Below are 6,430 nucleotides of genomic sequence, written 5' to 3' on the forward strand. Positions count from 1 at the left end.
CTCACACTCTCCGGGCTGAAATCCAAGATGTGTCCTCTGACCATAGTGCGCCAGTTCTTCGGCTCCGGGTTCATGCTTCTATCATGCTTTTTTGTTACCCAGGCATTGCCGTAGAACTCCTGCACCATCAGAACTCCAACCTCGATCACGGGGTTGGCCAGAACTTTCCAACCCCGTCTCAGAACCTGGTATAGGATTTTCGACTACTCACCATCCTTTAGCTTGAAGGGACCTCAGGAATCAGTTTTTTCTTTTTCACCACATCATAGAAATGGTCTTGATGGGCCTTAGAAAAGAATCATGAGAAATCCCATGGCTCAGAAGTGGGGGCTTTCTCCTTTCTTTTCCTTGAGGACTCTCTGGTTTTTGGTGCCATGGAGATAAAATATAAGAGGCAAAAAAGCAGAGCGCCCAACACCAAACTTAAAATTTTTCTCGTCCCTGAGCAAAATAGAAATATAAAATAAGAAAAGAGAAATAAAATAGAAGAAGAAAATAGAGGGAATGGGGTATAAGCTTCGGCCTTTGGGGTGAAAGAAGGGAAAAATGAAGAAAGGAAATGTGTATGGTGAAGAGTAAGTAAGAGGGAAAGAGTAGTGAAGGTGTGGTAAAAGTGGATGAAGTGATGGGTATTTATAGGTGGGGGTGGGGTGGGGTGGGGTTTCGATTATGGTGGGAGAAGGGTGAAAAAATTGAATTTGAATGTGGGTTGTTGGGAAGAAAGATGGATGGGATTGATGAGAGGTGATTGGGGGGAGTGAAAGGTGGGTTGAGAGAATCAAGGGAAGTGATGGGTGATGGGATGGATGAATGTGGATGGAAAAGTGGGTGAAAGAGGAGAGAGAATAGATAAAATTGACTGATTGAGTAGTGGAGTGGTTGGTGGTTGGGGTTTATCTATTGGCCAAGGAAGCTTTGAAATTCGAAATCTGCATGCTGCCTCCCCCTTGGGCGTTGAACGCCACCAGGGGATCTCCCTTTTTTCTTGAATTTCTGGCGTTTAACGCCAAGAATGGGTGTTAAACGCCCTAGGGGGACTAAAAATTGGCCTTGGGTAGCTCCTATTTGGATGTTAAACGTCCAACTCTTTGCTCCCCCCTAGGTGCTGAACGCCAGCCTGGCGTTCGGCCCCACCAGGGGATATCCTCCAGGGGGTGCTGTTTTTCCTTCTGCGCCTGTTCCTGTTCTAATTATAAACGTTAGAAATATGAGGAAAATTATGAAAATCAATATAAAACAGATTAATATGAAATCAAACTCAAATAACTTTAAGTAAAACTGAGATAAAAACAAGCTAAACTATAGGATACGTATGGTTGGGTTGCCTCCCAACAAGCGCTTCTTTATCATCATTAGCTTGATGGAAAGCTACTTTATGGAGGGTTATAGGGGCTCAGATCTTCATCCCTCATTGTGAACTTCCTTCCTGTACTCTCATGAATTAATTCAACATGCTCTAGAGACAGGATTCTGTTCACAGTGTGTGGTATGACTAGACTTCTTATGAAGACTACTCTCATGCCAGGTGAGAAGTTTTCAATAGGAATCTTCTTGTTCCTTCAGCCTTTGGAAACTTTCTTTTTGGGGCCACCTCCTTCAATGGTGGGTGGTGAATGCCCAACACCAAACTTAGGTTTGATGTACGGGGGCTCTGTATGGCTTTCCACTGAATGAGAAGGCTTGAGCACTGAGCTCTGATTGCTAGTACCACCTTTGTCTGAGAGGAGTTGAGGCTTAGGAATTTTGAACAGCAAATGATCCTCATGCATTCTCAGGACTAGCTCTCCTCTCTCTACATCAATCAAGGCTCTCCCAATAGCTAAGAATGGCTTCCTAGGAGGATGGAGTCATCCTTTTCCTCTCCAGTGTCAAGTATTACGAAATCCGCAGGGAGGTAAAGGTCTTCAACCTTTACAAGGACATTCTCCACCACTCCATATTCCCGCTTCAAGGACTTGTCTACCATCTCCAGTGAGATCCTTGTGGGCCGCACCTTTTGAATTCCCAGCTTCTTCATCATAGAAAGAGACATCAGATTTATGCTTGATCCAAGGTCGCATAGTGCCTTCTCAAATGTTATGGTCCCTATTTTTATTGGTTCCACTCTGGTTGTTGTTGAAACCTTGTTGAGGCCTTTGCTGCTCCCTCCACCCAAAGTTAAGGTGATTCCTTGATAAACTACTGTTTTATGGTTTATATTGTGTTTAATTGTGTGGTTTTATCATGATCCTGACCCACTTATTCATTAAAATAGTATGCATTTATATTTCCTTCCTGAAATTATTACATGAGTGAAAACTGCTTCCTAGAGACTTTTAATTATACATTTTACTTCTCCTTTATTCCATTCGATGCCGTGATCTGTGTGTTAAGCGTTTCAGGCTTTATAGGGCAAGAATGAGTTAGAGATTGGAAAGGAAGCTAGCAAAAATGGAGGGAACACAAGAAATTGAGGAGATGACCAGCGAGAAGCGACGAGGCTGCATGGACGACGCGACCGCGCGGAGAAGATCAAATCACAGTGACGCGGCCACATGGCTCACGCGACCGCGCGGACTGGAAAAGCACGAGCAACGCGGAGGCGTGGACGACGTGAACGCGTGGTGAAGCGAAACGCAAATGACGCGTCTGCATGAGCGACGTGATCGCGTGGCATGCACGATCTGCATAATTTGCAGAATCGCTGGGGGCAATTTTGGACCCTATTTTGACCCAATTTTCGGCCCAGAACAGCAGACTAGAGCCAGAGAACATGTAGAAACCAACAACAACATTTTTTATTCTACACAGTTTTAGTTTTAGATCTAGTTTTAATACTCCTCTAGGTTTTTTTCTCTCTACACATTCATAGTTCTTAGGATTTAATTTTCTCTTACTTTTTGGCATTGGAACACGGAGAAGAGTTATTACCTCATCAAGACTTCGTCATTCTAGTTCGTTTTCTTTACTTGGCTTCACTCTTCCATGTTCTTTGCTTTGTTAATTTTACCATTGGAGTGTTTTCAGAATTATTTAATACAAGGATCACTTTTATTTTTAATTGACTATTTTGATTTTTATTTACAATGTCTTCCTTTAATTCCTTTTTATATGCTATGAATTTTACATTCACAATGAGCGAGTAGTTCCCTAACTTGATGGGGAATTGATTGAAAGGAACCCTTGAGTTGGAAGGCTTGAAAGAAAAATTGTAATTGGGTTTATGGTTGGATTGCCTTCTAATCACTAGCACCAATCCCTTTTAATTAAGTGGATTGCAACTTGTGAACGGACATAGCATTCCAACTTGTTTGACTTTCCTTCACCTAGTGAAGGATAACTAAACAGGATAACCTTTAATTGTCAATTAATCCTGAGAGCATCCCAACAATAATAGGGATTCCAACTAATCAATTCCATGTCAAGGCTTTTATTTACATTATTCAAATTCACCAATTTAATTTCCTGTTTGCTCAATTCAAACCTTTTTGAAAACCTCTGATTAATAAAATAGCACACTTTTCTGCAACTCGTTGGAAGACGACCTGGGATTCATACTCCCAGTATTTTAATTTCAATTTTCTGTGACATCTTTCAAAATTGATAGGCGGATTTCTGGCGAATTAAGAACTATACTTGCAACGTATATATTTTAATAATTTATATTCGCCAATTTCTGCCCGCATCATTCCTTCATCCCTGATTGAAGGTAATTGCATAGGGATCATTTTTGGGATTTCTAGAAGAATTTTCCATGTAATTCACTTCCTCCATGGTGGGTTGAGCAACATCACACACATCCCCTTGAGTGTAGCTCTCATCCATGCTATAGGATGCATCTTGAGTGTTGACAGCTGAAACTTGCATCCCAGTTAAGTGCTGAGAGATCATACTAATTTGTTGGGATATGAGCTTATTTTGAGCAAAGATGGCATCCAGTGTATCCACCTCCATGACTCCTCTCTTTTGAGTGGTCCCAGTGTTCACCGGGTTTCTCTCGGAAGTGTACTTGTACTGGTTGTTGGCGACCATCTCAATAAGCTCATCTGCCTCCTCAGGTGTCTTCTTCATGTGTAAAAAACCACCTACAGAGTGATCTAATGACATCTTGGCCATCTCAGAGAGGCCATCATAAAAGATCTGCAGTCGGGTCCAGTCTGAAACCATGTCTGAGGGGCATCTCCTAACCATTTGCTTGAATCTCTCCCATGCCTCATAGAGGGGCTCCCCTTCTTTTTGTCTGAAAGGTCTGGACATTTACTCTAAGTTTACTCAGCTTCTATGGTGGAAAGAATTTGGTCAAAAATCCAGTGACCACCTTGTTCCATGTGTCCAGACTCTCCTTAGGCTGAGAATCAAGCCACAACTTTGCTCTGTCCCTTACAGCAAAAGGAAAGAGCATGAGATTGTAAACTTCATGGTTCACTCCATTCGTCTTAACAGTATTACAGATCTACAGGAATTCAGATATGGATTTGTTGGGGTCCTCCTGTGGGAGTCCATGAAACTGACAGTACTGTTGCACCAGAGTGACCAGTTGAGGCTTAACCTCGAAATTATTGGCACCAATGGCAGATATAAATATGTTGCGCCCATAGAAGTCAGCAGTGGGGGCAGTGTATGAGCCAAGAATCTTTCTTGCTTGCTCTTCAACGCTTGGATTCCCTCCAACCAAAGTGGCCTCTTCAACTTCCTTCTCAAAGGTTTCCGTGAGATTCTCTCAGGCCTTGTAAGCTTTTGTTTGTTGCAAATGCCGCTTTAATGTCCTCTCAGGCTCAGGATCAAAATCAAGAAGGGGTTCCTTGTCCCTGTTCATGCTCATAAACAACAACAAACAAAGGAAAAGTTGGAGTCTCTTTGTCAGAGTATAGAGAACTCCCAGTGAGATATCCTAAAAGAAAAGAATAAAATAAAATAAAATAAGCAACTAACTGAAAAAAAAATTGAAAATAAATAACCTAAAAGATTTTCAAAAATAAATTAAGATAAGTAAAAAAATTCAAAGATTTTTGAAAACAAATTAAAATAAATGAAAACTAAAAAATTTTCGAAATGAAAAGATAAAACCTAAAGGGACACCAAACTTAAAATATGAAATTAAATAAAAATAAGATAACTAGAAGAAAATTCGAAAATAAAGAAAAAGATAAATAAGATAAAAATCGAAAATTAAGGAAATTAAACAAAATAGAAATAAAAAATTAAAAAGAATAATTAAACAAAAAAACTAATAATAAAAATACTTAATCTAAGCAACAAGACAACTGGTAGTTATCAATTACGAACAATCCCCGACAACGTCGCCAAAAACTTGGTGCGCAAAATTTGAACTCGCACAACTTAACCGGCAAGTGCACTGGGTCATCCATGTTTCGAAAACAAATTAAAATAAATGAAAACTACGAAAGGAAAAGATAAAACCTAAAGGGACACCAAACTCAAAATATGAAATTAAATGAAAATAAGATAACTAGAACAAAATTTGAAAATAAAGGAAAAGATAAACAAGATAAAAATTGAAAATTAAGAAAATTAAACAAAATAGAAATTGAAAATTAAAAAGAATAATTAAACAAAAACTAATAATAAAAATACTTAATCTAAGCAACAAGACAACCGGTAGTTGTCAATCACAAACAATCCCCGGCAACGTCACCAAAAACTTGGTGCGCGAAATTTGAACTCGCACAACTTAACCGGCAAGTGCACCGGGTCATCCAAGTAATACCTCAGGTGAGTGAAGGTCAATCCCATGAGGATTGTCGGACTGAGCAAGCAATAGTTATCCTGTTGGACTTAGTCAGCCAAACAGTAAAGGTTGTTTGTCGGCGTGAACGCATAAACAATAAACAGGAGAAATAAGGAAAGCAATAAAAGGATTTGGTGTAAAATAAATGTAAGAAAATAGTTAAGGTATCGGAGATATTTATCTTTCTGGATTAAAACTTCTTACTAACTATTTTAATAATGAATGATTCATTCTATGGCAAACTGTAAGTGATTAAACTCTAATCCCTTAGTGATTTAATCTCCTCTAATCGTCATCAAACACCACTCCCGTGTTCATTCAATTCGTATCAGAGGATAAAATTTAGAAAACTAGTTTAACGCCACAAAAACCCTAATTAACCAAAGCTAACTGAATTATATGTCACATATCCCAATTAGTTCATGTAATTAACAATTTAGGAGGAGCATTTTCAAGCTGTAGTTCAAGCGAGATAACTCTCCCGATAATCACAAGAACTCATGTAGAAAAATGGTCATACTCCTGTTCCACCCAATTTCATAAGATTAAGAATGAAAACAACACCTTAGAATTGAATACAGAGAAAACAGGATTCTAAAATGTTGCGGAAAGAAGAAGATCCTAAACTTAATTGATCTTTTACTTTAAATACTAACCTAATAATAAATGCTAACTCTAAAAGATATTATTTGTAAATAAATA

General features: G+C 39.0%; 1 non-coding gene across 1 annotated transcript; it reads left to right on the plus strand.

Moving 5' to 3' along the window:
• Window positions 1–4,139: 4,139 nt before the first annotated feature.
• On the plus strand, window positions 4,140–4,249 carry LOC148566116 (small nucleolar RNA R71). The gene has a single exon (XR_015884914.1). It is a non-coding gene; the product is annotated as a small nucleolar RNA R71 (small nucleolar RNA).
• The last annotated feature ends 2,181 nt before the right edge of the window (window positions 4,250–6,430 follow it).

Source organism: Arachis ipaensis, chromosome B5, assembly GCF_059453495.1.
Source record: "Arachis ipaensis isolate K30076 ecotype BB chromosome B5, ASM5945349v1, whole genome shotgun sequence".
Taxonomy (NCBI): Eukaryota; Viridiplantae; Streptophyta; class Magnoliopsida; order Fabales; family Fabaceae; genus Arachis; species Arachis ipaensis.